Source organism: Argiope bruennichi, chromosome 9, assembly GCF_947563725.1.
Source record: "Argiope bruennichi chromosome 9, qqArgBrue1.1, whole genome shotgun sequence".
Classification (NCBI taxonomy): Eukaryota; Metazoa; Arthropoda; class Arachnida; order Araneae; family Araneidae; genus Argiope; species Argiope bruennichi.
The window spans coordinates 40,924,015-40,938,007 of record NC_079159.1 but is presented as its reverse complement, the minus strand read 5'-3'; the positions used below and the strand labels follow the sequence as shown (position 1 = coordinate 40,938,007).

The 13,993-nt window shown below is 28.0% G+C and overlaps 1 protein-coding gene across 1 annotated transcript in view; it reads right to left on the bottom strand.

Moving 5' to 3' along the window:
• Positions 1 to 6,643, bottom strand: part of LOC129983868 (uncharacterized) — a 49,851-nt gene extending 43,208 nt beyond the window's left edge. The window contains exon 1 of the mRNA XM_056093537.1: positions 6,520 to 6,643. The gene's annotated coding sequence lies outside the window, so the exon portion shown is untranslated. The remainder of the gene's footprint in view (positions 1 to 6,519) is intronic.
• Between the last annotated feature and the right edge of the window lie 7,350 nt (positions 6,644 to 13,993).

Genomic DNA, 13,993 nt, shown 5'->3' with positions numbered 1-13,993 from the left:
TATGTGTGTGTGTGTGTGTGTGTGTGTGTGTGTGTGTGTGTGTGTGTGTGTGTGTGTGTGTGTGTGTGTGTGTGTGTGTGTGTGTGTGTGTGTGTGTTTTGTGGATCAAATGATTTTTGCAAGGTTTATCACCAAGTCGACTTAATTTCTTTTTATCAAGAAGAGGATGATGAAAATCTATAAAATATATAGGAAAATATACAGGGAGGTTTAAAACTATTATTACCAATTTGAAGGGATGATAGATTTTATCTAGACAAATACATATAAATTTACGATGTAGGGTGATAATTCGACCAGTACAATACTATCAAAAGCTTTAGTTGTTCTGAATTGATAAATATAAGAATGGCAAAGTGAGTGAAAGAAATTCCATGAATTTCAAAAACATGCTTTGTAAATCAAATTACAGTAAGTGTTGGTAAATTTCTTGGAGATTTAACTACAGATATAATGGACAGAATACTTCGGGAAGTATTGATTGAGTCACAATATTAGTACCCAAGGAATAAATAAAATGTTAAATACTTTCAATTCTTCAACCCTTCATCTGCGATTATGAACTGTATAGTGGCTACTGTATAGTTCTTCTTCAAAATTTGTGATAAGAGTTTTGAAGCTTCCTTTACATTTGCCTATGATGAATATTGTAATGAGAAATTGTGAAACATTGTTGTGGTCTGTTGTTGACAAGGAAAATAATAACAAAAGATAGAAAGAAAATAGCATATTTTAAATTGCTCTTCCAAGTTTAAAATTTAATACAAACTTTTTTAAGATGAAGGAAACCACAAAGTAAGTCACAGCTGGCAAAATAAGCAAAATGTACACGCCCACATTAATTCGTTGAATGTCATAAACAGAATCATATTTGAAAAGAAAAAATATCTTTTCTTTTTTATTGTTGTTGTTGCAATGTATAGTATCATCAAATGTACATTAGGCCGTTCTGCCCTCATAGGGAATGTCTTGACTTGAGAACGAAGTAGCATTATAGATCTTTGCTTTCGTCGGTATGAAGCACGTGAATTTCATTAAAACGAAACATTGGTGTCTTACGGAAGTTTGAACAGAAGGATGGCGTCCCAGGAATTGTTCGTATATTCGAGGTCAGCCATAAAATAGCCTTCCTTAAGTTAAAAAATAATAGAGCCACAAGTTTTCTGTGGTAAAAATTAGGCTTAAAGTAGAGGGTAACAAGCTTGAAATTCAATTCCATAATGTATGTGGGGCAAGTGCAAGTTAAATTTGACATTGAGGATCAAACATATATCCGCTTATATGGATGGAAGTTTGGAAAGAGAGTGCAAGCTCACTTTTCATTATTTGTTTACGGCTCAGAATTTAACTATGAAACTAGCTATTTAGATGAAATTTATAAAAACGAATAATATTTTTCCAAGATTTAGATACTTATAGCTAAAATATCAGAATAATCTGCAATACATTTAAAGTTGAAAAACTTTTAAAAGATGCCGAAAATCAGTGATAAATATAGGAAATCTATTTTAGAAAAGACCACCTTCGAAAGACAACTTAGAGTAATGAGATAAAGTGTTATGCTTTCGAAACTGGGGTTGCAGGCCCATTCCATACAACGTTAGTGTTGTGAACAGGCGTGTTCACAAAAGTATGATGTGAAAGTTTAGAAAGGAGGTGCTCTTTAGATGACTTTCTCTTTATGGGACTATCACTCAAAATGTAATCCTATAGCCTGCATATACAGTGTCTCACAAAAGTGATGGGACACTTGTGCTTTACAAAAGGAAACTGTAATAAAATAAATAAATAAACAGGTACAAAAAATTTTTGGGCGTGTTTCATATTTAAAGTTACTAACAATTATTACATAACACACATTTTGTCAAAATATTAAAATATTAATTTAATAAAAATACAATTGTTTAGAACGGAGCAAAAAATGGCTCACATAAGTGATAGGACACTTACTTTTCCATCAAATATTTATCCAAAAATTTTACTTTTTAAAAGGTTTTCATATTTTGTTGGATTTCCTTTTACTTTTAAAACATGATTTAATCTTCTTGGGATGGATTCGACTAATTTTTTTGTGATTTCTGGAATGATTTTACCCCATTCTTCTTGAAGCACCGATTTTAATTGTTGTTTTGAAGAAATGGTGTGTTTGCGAATTCTTGATTCCAATTCTTGCCACATATTCTCTATGGGATTTAAGACTGGAGATTGTGGTGGTGTTTTTTTTATTGCAGGACAGTTATACAGCAGCCAGAGTCGAACGTTCAAAGGAGTGTGCTTGGGGTCATTGTCCTGGTAGAATTTAAAATCGTTATGAAAGTTCAATTTTCGTGCTGAAGATTTCAAATTTTGCTTTAAAATGTCAATATACTTGTACTGATCCATTATACTGTCAATAAAAACAAGATTACCAACTCCAGCGGACGACATACACCCCATACCATAACTCCTCCTCCACCATGTTTTACTGTTGGCACCAAGTTCTGTTTGCGAAATTCTTCCCTGGGTTTCCTCCACACCAAGATTCTACCGTCGGAACCAAATATATTAAATTTACTCTCATCAGCAAATATAACTTTATTCCAGTAATCAGAATTCTTATTTATGTTGGATTTTGCGAAAGCTAGTCTGAGTTTTCTATTCTTTTCACTTACGTAGAATTTTTTCCTGGCTACTGGCTTCCTCTATTGTGATATCCAGCAGATCGAATTACCCTTCTAATAGTCTCAGGATTAACAATTATTCGATACAATGCTTGCAAATCATCAGCAACTTTAGGAGCTCTCTTTCTTGGATTTTTTTCTTAAATATTTCGAACGATAATTCGCTTTATTCCATTGGATAGCTTTGATGGTCGGCCAGGTCTTCTTTTATCCTGAATAATATGATTCTTTTTATATCGTTTAATGATATTGAAAACTGTTGAATGACTCAAGTTAACTGTTTCAGCAGCTTTTCTAATAGATTTTCCACGTTCAATATGCAAATTAATAGCTAATTTTCGAATTTCAGGCGAAGTTTCTTTTCGTTTAGCATTCATGGCTGCACAGAGCTAAAAAACACAAAAATTCCAAAACAAACTGGAGCGAAATACTGCGGACGATTTTATAAATTATTGCCAATGGCTTTTGAGTAAAAATAAAACCACCAAAAATATTTTTATTGCTTATTTCAGACGATTTTTGTTGCATATCTAATGATATCCCATCACTTATGTGAGCCATTTTTTGCTCCGTTCTAAACAATTGTATTTTTATTAAATTAATATTTTAATATTCTGACAAAATGTATGTTATGTAATAATTGTTACTAAATTTAAGTATGAAACACACCCACAAAAAATTTGTACATGTTTTTTTAATTTATTTTATTACAGTTTCCTTTTGTAAAGCACAAGCGTCTCATCACTTTTGTGAGACACTGTAGTTTGAAAAAGAAACTTTAAACCAATTCATTCAGTCTCCCTCCCTTTCTCCAAGAAAGAATTATCATACATTCTGCTGCTTTTATAGACATGAAAAAAGAATTATTAGCCAATTAATGACGATTCATATGAGATAAAAAAAAGGGGATGGGAAGGGACTTAAAGAATGGAAATTAAATGTTTTGAATTTTGAATAATATAATTTCATCTACTTTCCAAAACTAAAAAAAATTTAAATCGAAATATTTTTGCTATCTTTTTTTTAAATAATGTAAAAAATAATCGGAAAAAATCATATGGTGACAATGATTTTGTTCATATTATTTGAATAACAGTTTCTTAAAAGAAAGTCATTCTGCTCAATCTTTCCTTTACTTGAGATAGTAAATAAAAACTAACAAGTTGTAAAATCGATTCGGTTTAAGCAGATAATCTGCCCACGTAATTATTTTAAGCACCATATTGATAGCAGCAGATAAAATTAGATTTATTCTCTGTTATGTTCTTTATTTTTTTCGAATTTCGACAAATAAACCATCAAGTATTTCAATCAGCATATAAACCTAGTCATTCATTAAAGTTGATTGAATTATTTGATTAATATAAGAACGTGACTAGTGAAATAAATAACTATTCCTAGATATCTGTAATCTTTAACATCTAGATAAATGAAAGTCAAACTTGTAAATATTTAATACAAAAGAAGAAGGAAGGTTTTCATGAAAGCTTTGCGACAAATATTTATTTAGTAAATGGATTAATATTTAATTAACAGATTATCTTACCATAATTGTGGATTTTTTTGAAAATATTAGAGATACTTTAAATCATCCTATTTATTTAATTCAAAATTGCTCGCAATTATTCAATAATTTTTTTATCATCATAAAAAATTACTAAAAAGTTATTGAAAAAATAAATCTAGGTTTTAGGCATATTTTAAAAAACGTTTCGTCTCATTTGCAATTTTCCGAGAATTAGCAAAATTCAAAAATCGTTTATTGTAAAAAAAATATTCTTATTTTAATTAAAAATTAAGTTTCAAATCATAAGGTGATTTTGTGAAGTATAATTATTATTTTATATAAAATTATCATTTTAGAAGGAGGTATCTTAAAAAGTGCATGTGTGTATTTAAAAAAATATGTTTATTTGGGAGCATTGGCTTTTTCTGTCGAGCGCTTTTATTTACATTTTAACTTTCTTCTGTATGTCGTTTACACTTAATAGCCAGTAACGGTCCATTTGATGCGATAACCTTGGCCTTACTATATAATAACTGCTTCACATTTCGACCCTTACACCACGAGTAATAAATTAGGGTTCTGTGGCAGACAGTTTTGAGAAGCACAAATCCCGATTTATCAGATAAGAAGGCAATGGTCTCATTAACCAAGCAACACCATGCCGGATAAGACCCTATCTATTTATTATTTATCCGATGATTTCTTATTTTTCATAACTGAAATGACTCTACGAGAGAAGAGTCATTTCATAACAATCAATTAAATAATAAATAGATACTTATTAACAAAATACATGTATCATCTTATCAACGTAAGATATATTACATAGATTCTCTTTCAATAAATTTATCTAGAAGATTTACTAAAGGTATACGAATCAGCCAGGTCAAATAGGATAGCTTGAAGTTCCATTTTAATATTTCATAAAACACTTCACAGCTTAAAAAAAAACGAAAATAAATTGTTATTAAAGTTCAAATTTCATCTTAAAATGTGTTTCTTAATTTTAATTACTTTAAATCATGAACAAATCCAGAAATCGGTACGGAATGATCTTTTTAATTCGAAGACAATCTGAAATCTATTACTAAAAATTTCTTAAAACATAATAGCATTCTTCTAAAACCTTATATTCTAAAACATGGTGCTTCATTTTATGAAGCACACGGCGTCAATAAAATCAATAGAAATGAGATAATTTACCTCGAGACACAACGTTTGATAAAATCTCCATTTTAATACATTATTGGCTGAACTTATATGCAGTAATCATGTTATCCTAATAATCTTAACAACTTATTCATTAAGAATTGGTTCCAGGAAGAATTATTAATAATCTCATTTTGTGATTTATTATGAATCACTTCTTTTTTTAGTGAGATGTTACTGAAAGTTGTTTCGTCTAAAATGGTTTCAATATATATTTCCCAGATGGAATGTTTTACTGTTACAATGAAAGAAAAAAAAGAAAGAATATTTGAAATAATTAAGAAAATTGTTACTGGGGAAAACTAACGGAAAAAAAGTTAATTGAAATGAAAATAATCCAATCATACATTTATCGTTTCACAAAAGAAATTAAAAATTGAAAAATAATCAGATAAAATTCTTCTAAACTTGAAAAAAGAAGACGATTATAATAAAATTGCTTTATACACAAAATTTAAAGCTTTGGTTTGAAAAAAAATCACTATTTTTTTTTCATACATTATCCACATTTTGCTAAAAATATGCCCCATTATTTAATATAGGAAGTTTTTTAATATCATTAATTGCGTTAACTGTTCATTACAAATGACATAAAAATTGTTAAATTTACTTGAAAATTCAAAAATCCAATATAAGTAACTAATTTAACTTGCTTTCTTATTAATTTCAAAATTATAGAATGAAAAAAAATAACTTGTTAAATACTTAAAAAAAAGAAACTTTATGAAAATTTCAAACTGTATTAATTAATGAAATATGAGTAATTTCATCAAATTAACGTATTCTTCTTTAAAACTATTCTTGCTTTCAGTTCAAATACTTCAATGCCTATAATTAGACATTTAAGCATAACACTTATCTAAGGTGTTTGTGAAAAAAAAAATTGCTCAAAAATTCTATCAATTCGAAATAATCTTTTTTTTTTTTTTAATATAAATACAATTCCTAATTTTTCCCTGATAAAAAATAGAAAATTATATGATTCCAAAAAATAAATACTTAATATATATATATTTTTTAAATTTTCTGTGTGATAATTGATTAATTACTGTTCAATTATAATTCGAATTATTACTCAAAACTAACTATTTAAAAAATCAAAGCTTTAACAGTCATTAAAAGGATAGATAAAAAGATACTTACATCTGATGATATCAAAATAATGGAATGCAGGTGAAACGAAGCGCAAATTACGGCAAGCACGCTGTGAATACAAACAAATCGGTTTCATTTCACTGTCTCTGGAACATCTTTACCCCAAACAAACACAACAGTGGAAGAGAAACTTCAGAAACCTTGTTTTGCCTTTCTGGATGATGGGGAAATTGGATATTTAGAGCGCCATCTGTCGACAAAAAATTAATCATTTCTGCAGAATTAAAAGAAAACTTGTGATTAATAAAATAAACATGAAAGCTTAGTAACACTTGCATTCAGAATTTAATTTTTGTCGACTAGGGCGAAATGAACGTTTTCTATATACTGAAAGCAATTTCTAAAAAAATAAGAAATGAAAAAGAAAAGGAGAGAACACGGAATATATCATTTTGATTAATAGTGAGCTTGAAATTTTTTCTATTTGTGATTCATTTTTCATAAAGACTTTGTCATCCCAATGTTGTCAGAATTTTTTTTCACGACTCTTTCTTACAAAATCTTCTGCTTAGTTAAACAACTCTTTGAGATATCTCATTCGTCAGCGAAAAAAAAAAAAAAAAAAAAACCACGATGATCATATGAAGGATAAAGAGCTAAATAAAAGAAAGTATTTTAATTTAACGCAATGCGGTTATATTTATTTCATCCTACAAAAATATTCACTGATTCTGATATTTCTTTTTGTATAATCGTATTGTGGAATAAATTTTTTCAATAGGTATCAATAAAATGAAATTAAAATTGATTTCATCCAATCATCATTTTTATTCATTTAATCGATAATTCTCAACAAAAAATAATAAATAATTCTGTCATTTCATTTAAAACTAATACATTATAAAAGAAATGCTTCATTTAAAATTAATATATTATAAAATATCTAGTGACGGTATCCATTTAAAATCCAATGAAAAACGCACAATAAAAAAAGGATGAAAATGTGAAAACAATAAATTGAAACAATAAAAAAATAAAAAAAATCTAGAAAAATTTATTGGAAGAAAAATGAAGGAAAATTGCATAATTTCACTACAAAAGGATTTTTTGATGCCATATTTGCTCTTAACAGAATGCAAACTCATCCGTGACCTACTAAAATTACGGGGTCTTTTTTCTTTTACTTAGAAAATATAAGACCGAATGTGTTTTCGCAGAAAATTCTTCACCTTGGTCGAGTCAGCTTCGCTATTGGGAGGCTTTTCTTGGCTTTCCTCTAAACGAAACACAAAAGTGGACCAATTTCCTTTGAAAGATATCTAGTAAAGCCTGTTTCAGAACAGATATCATGATTTCTCTTTATCGCGAATCGAAGATTTGTGAATTTGCTTAGATAGGATAAATAAAAGTGAAATCAAGACAACTGCAAGACTTCTCGATTTCCAGAAAAGAAAAATGGATTTGGCACTGAAAATAGAAAGTTGAAAATAGTTAGTTGGTAGCTAATAAATCACTAATAAGAATAAAAATGAATGTGTGCATGTGTTATCTCTCTACAAACCAAACCATTTTACTTAGAGCTATCGAATTTATATATTTCGAAAAGTGGGAATGTGGCTTTATGCATAGGTGAACTCGTAGATATATTTTTTAAAAATTTTGATTAGAATTTTTAATTAATTACATATTAAGTGATTTTTCTACGATAAATTATGAAAAGTTCACAACATGAAATTATTTTTTCATTATTTTAAAATTGAAAAATTATATTTTTGATTATGCCATTTTTTGGCTCTATAATTATTTTCTATTTCTAATCATTTAAAAAAAAATTAAGCGTATTTCATACTAATATATCTATTTCATTGTTGAAGTAAAATTTCAAATCACTTTCTTTGTTGCTACTATTATTTCATTCTATCTGTTTTACTTTTTCGTATATGAAATATAAAAGGAATTATAATCATTAAACAAATTCAAATTTGAGACTCTGGCGAATTCCTTCTTTTCATATTTTCTTCAATAGGAAAAATGCTTTTTTGGAATTATGTCTCAATTTTTCTGTCTGTGAACCCAATAAACCAAAAAGGCTTTGAGCTAGACAGATGAAATTTGGTATATATACTTTACACCAAATTTGTAGATTTCCATGAAATTTAGAAAGAGTTTAAATCAGAAGAAGCCTGTCCGTCAGGCTGCTTATAAAGAAGGGTACGCGATAACTAACTAAAGTTAAACTAAAAATAAAATTTAGTACAAACGTTTGGCAATTCTAATTAATTATTATTACAATGTCTGTCTATCTATACTTTTGTATGTATGCAAACGCAATAATTTAAAAATGTAACAATCTAGGTGAATGAAATTTACTTCACAGTTTTACCATCTAAAGTACAGATTCCTTTCAAACTTTGAACTAAATCTGTCGAATGATTGACTATCTGTCGGTCGGTATTTCCTCATGAGTGTAGACGCGATAATTTAAATAAGCAAACTGAAATTTGCAAAATAACTGAAATTTGAAGCATAATCTTGCACTCCACAATTATAGTTCAACGTTGAAATTTAGTTCAATGGGCAAGAAAAAAGCGTCCAAAATAGAAACTCGATTTTCTGATATTTGTTTATTAAACAGATATCAGCGATAAATCATTAAAGATTGCTTCCTAGATTCATCAGAAACGCTGTATTCTCACCAAAGATAGTTTTCGTAAATATTGCTCGTCAATGGCATGCCATTACTATATAAATATCCGTTTGATATACTACACTACGATGTAAAAACCTCGCGTGTTTGAAAATAAAAATATGAGCAATCGTGTTGTTCGGCCTTAACCAAGATTCATATATTCATGAGAGTAGGAAAGAGAATTTTATTAAAGAGAATGAGAGAAGCTTTTCGGGATCTTTCCGCGACTTTTTGTCTGTAAACAAAAGATGATCCATATTATTTTACCATGTTGAAGAGTTTTTGATGCAAGCTATACTCTTGATACATAATACATTGAGCAGAAAAGTACAAAGTTTTTAAAATAATATATGTTATATTATTAAAATTTGAAATTTAAAAAAAATTTGCTTAGGAAAACGTTAAGATGAAGAAAAAAATATTAAATTGAAATTTTTAGCATTTAATAGTTCCTGAAAATCAACTTATTGCCAAAGACGACTAATTAATAAATATTTATAATGAACAGTTTCAATCATCATTTTTTTAAATATAATTTTAGATCTAATATTCTCCCAAATGTTAAAAAAATCTTCAGTTAAAAAATTTTTTTGAAAGAGATTTGCGAAGAGAAGAAGGATTGAAACGGGAAGCAAGGCGTTGAACTCATATTCAAAAATCCAGATACATAAAATACATAATGAAGCCAAACTAGAAAGCTGTAGTTTTTATTTACACGAAGATATCTGCATTCTCAAAAATTTATATTTATAAAAGGAAGTGCTTGTGAGTGCGTCCAAGATCCACAAGTTAGACTATTAAACTTGGAACTACGAAATTTAAAAAATGAACGTGCGTTCATTTTTTAAATTCATGAAAGTGTTCATTTTATGAAAGTGTGACTCGAAGCGATTTTTTAAGAAATTTTAAGTAAAATGTTAACTAAATAAAAATTAAGCGAAACTCTGAAATTTTTCAGTTACAATATTCAAAAATATTATTGGCAGAAATTTAATTCGTATACCATTATAAAATTTTAAAATTTGTTTTAAAATAATCTGAAATTACTTGTCATGAATTTTTAGAAACGTATATTTTAAAAATTATTATTTGCAGAATTTTCAAAAATAGATTTTATTATTGCAATGAAGTTCAAATGGCTTTCGTTCTCTCATTAAATACTTAATAGCGTGATTTCCTTCCATTTTTCGACCTAAGGAAAAGAAATTTTACTAACTATCTGAGGAATTAAATAAGAAATCAGAACGTGAAACTACATTTCCGCAAAAGGCAGCATGCAATTTGAAATAATTTCCCAATCATTTAAATTTTTAATATCACTATGAAATCATGCGATTCGATTTCGTTAAACAAATTTCTCCTTTTAATGAGGCTCTTGGAAATCTTCTTCAAAAAAATTTAATTACATACAATTATTTTTATCAAAAAATCTAGTTAAAATTAAATACAATTATTTTTATGAAAAAAATCTAATTAAAATTAAATACAATTTTTTTATCAAAAAATCTGGTCGCCAAGGCAATAGTATGTGTTGAATAAATGATATGCCACAGAAAAAAAAAACGTCACGCTCTTTAATATGCGATAAAGATTTTTAATGGGTATTTGTAATTGGAAGATATTGAAATTTAAGAGGATGCATTAATATGGTTCATGAAATAAATGCTTCAGTTAAGCACTACAAATGAGGCGAGTTAAGGGATGCTGTAATTTTTAATTCTGCACTGTTTCGTGATGTATATTTGTATCACTTGCCTATTTTGCCATTATTTGTCAATTCTGAGTAGATTAATACTTTATTTAAAATATTTATGCGATTCAAAAAGTATAATATGTTTATTGATCAAGTATTAAAACATTATCAAGTATTATTATCAAGTATTAACAGTCAATACAGTTTCGTACATCAGCACATTTTTCATTTAATCAAGTTTTTATTAATTTATTTTTGGTTAGTTTTTTAAATAATTTATGAAAATATTCATATTTTTATTTATTTATTTAATATGCTTTATGAGTTATCCACTTTAGTTCGCAACATTAAGTAAGCAAACGCTCGGTGTTTATAAATCTCTATTGTTAATAAAGATGAATGTCTGCATGTGTGTTCTACAGCACATATCGTTTGACTTGGAGTACCAAACTTGGCATATATATATATATATATATATATATATATATATATATATATATATATTAGGAGGTCAGAATGTGTAATTCGGAGAGATTTTTTGAAATGTTAATTAAAATTTTAGCTAATTATGGATTAAGTAAAATTTCGATATTTTTTCCACCATAACTTATGAAAATATTACTGCACAATAATGGTTTTTACATCATATTAAAATTCAAAATGCCTTTTTAATGATACCGATTTATTAGTCGTGTGGATTTTTCCGGAATTTTGGTGATTTCTTGACAGTTTTTTTGCTTAATTTTTAGCAATAGAATTATATTGTTGCTCTGAATTTCAAAGAATTTTCTATTATTGAAAGTTAAAAAAGGATTCCATTAATTATATGCGCAGTTTTTAAGTGAAATCACAATATCGATATAGTTAGAAGATTGATGAATTAAGTTTTACAAATGAAATTTACTTTATTCTCAAATTATGACGTCAAAGGACTGGTATCCATTAGAAATGTACACAATGAACAGAGCGTAAGTAGAGAAATTAAAGTAACACGGTTTGAGTGGTTTAAAATTTGACAGAATCATAGACATACAAATATACTTCAATGATAGAACTGGAATGAAATATAATCAATATCTCTGGCGAACCAGTAGTCACCAAAGGCAACTAGCACTGTAATAACAATGTAAACATAAAAACACAGATAGAAATAGGTAATTATACTTAACAAACTATTAATTTTATCCTAGTATTTTATAACTCATAGAGTTTCTACTTTTTAAAAATGTATTTACTTGATACATAAGTTTTTAATTGACTTGCGTGCGACTCCTTTTAAGTTTAGTAGTTGTTGCCTACGCTGTGTAGTCGCTTCCTTCGCAATCTATAAGAAAAATCAGCGCTGTGTAGTCGTTGTATTTTCCTTCGCAATCCATAAGAAAAAAAAATTATACGTAACTAACATAAAAGTTAAATGTCACCATCTATTGCTCACTAGTATTAAAGAAAAATAACTAGTAAAAGGTAAAATATATTCTTCTTATTTCACTTCTAGAGAAGAAAAGATAGAGGCCTTTTAAGTTCGTAAACTATATCAAAATGCTTTATCCATTGAAATAATTTCATTTGCATGAAAAAATGGCCACTTCATAATGAACTTTTTTCTTGCTCTTTTTAATAACAAAAGGCATTTCAGATGATATAGTAGCAGGAATTGTTAAGACTAAAAATTAGTTTATTTTTATATTGCATCTATATTAAGATGAAGTGAAATATTTCAAAATGGGGATGCAATTTTTGATTTTCTTTTAAAAAGTTTCCTGAAGGTAACTATGTTTTTATTCTAAATCAGGTCTTCTTAAATTATGTATCTTTAATTCAAATAGGATCGTGCTTAGTAATATTCAAATCGTGAAAATTTTGAAAAATATTTCTTTTAGATTTTTCAACCTTTGTAGATAAAAACGATTCGAAAAATTACTTGGATTATAGAACACTTTATTCGGGTTTAATTATATTTTTAAAAAACTTAACAAAATTATATAATTTATAAATAATAAATAATAAAAAAATTGATATTCTATTAGAAAAAAACATGAAAATAAATGCATTCCTACAAAAAAGCCAACTACAAAATATATACCAGCAAAACAGATAGTAGAAATTAAATTTTAAAACATAAGTAAGAAAATGAAAGAACCTGCAAATAAAATCATGCTAAAACAATAGCGTGATATAGTACTTTTAGAAAATAATACAAGGATTCGCTGCTAAACATATATCGATAGAACGGAAAATAAGTACGTGATACGTTGGCATTCTGACGAAATGTACTAGTATTAAGAAGTAAAGTTCTAAGTCCCCCTCGAATTAAACACTGTAAATCAGGGTTTCTCAACCTTTCAGTATTCACGGCCCATTTTTCAATCATAATTTTCATCGCCCCCCCCCGCTACTTACAATAAAATGTATACAACAATAATGTATATTGAGTATTTTGGATTCTGTTTTTAAATTATTTTTAACTAACTGTCAAAACAAGAGTAAAAGTGAACCAACGTTGGCGAGAAACCACATTTGGCATTTTGCCATACGGGCGGTTAACAGATGAAACGAATGAAAGAGAGGAAAATTTAAATATTATATTTGAAATGAAAGCCAAACAGGGAGATAACGTTAAAAGAACATGAAAGTAGAAAAATTTGTTAATGAAAGGTAACTTAGACGGGGTGAGCTAAATTTAGAACCTGCGAATACATTTTTTCGAATAATAAAAGAAATAAAACAGAAGCATGACTAAACAAAAGAGAAAAAATAAGTAATGTTTGTGGAAGGGAATCCACACGACCAATGCCGTCTCGAACATGCGCCAAGCAAATATTTTCTCATATGAATAAAAAAAAATGTTTGATAACGCAAGTTCCACTTCCAGCCAGTCTCATTCGAGTCGGTTCTTCTGTCGCTATCGAATCTATCGTGAATGTGTATGTTATATATGTTTTCGTTTTAATTACAATTCACCATATTAAATATTCACGGCAGCAGATTTATGCAGACCCATGGATAAATTTTTAAGCGGAAGTAAACGAGCATTAGACGACAATCAAGCATCAACAAGTATACATACAAGCTTGGTTCCGAAAATAAAATATAGAAAATATTCTCAAGAATACTTAAATTTTGGATTTACCAGTACTAAA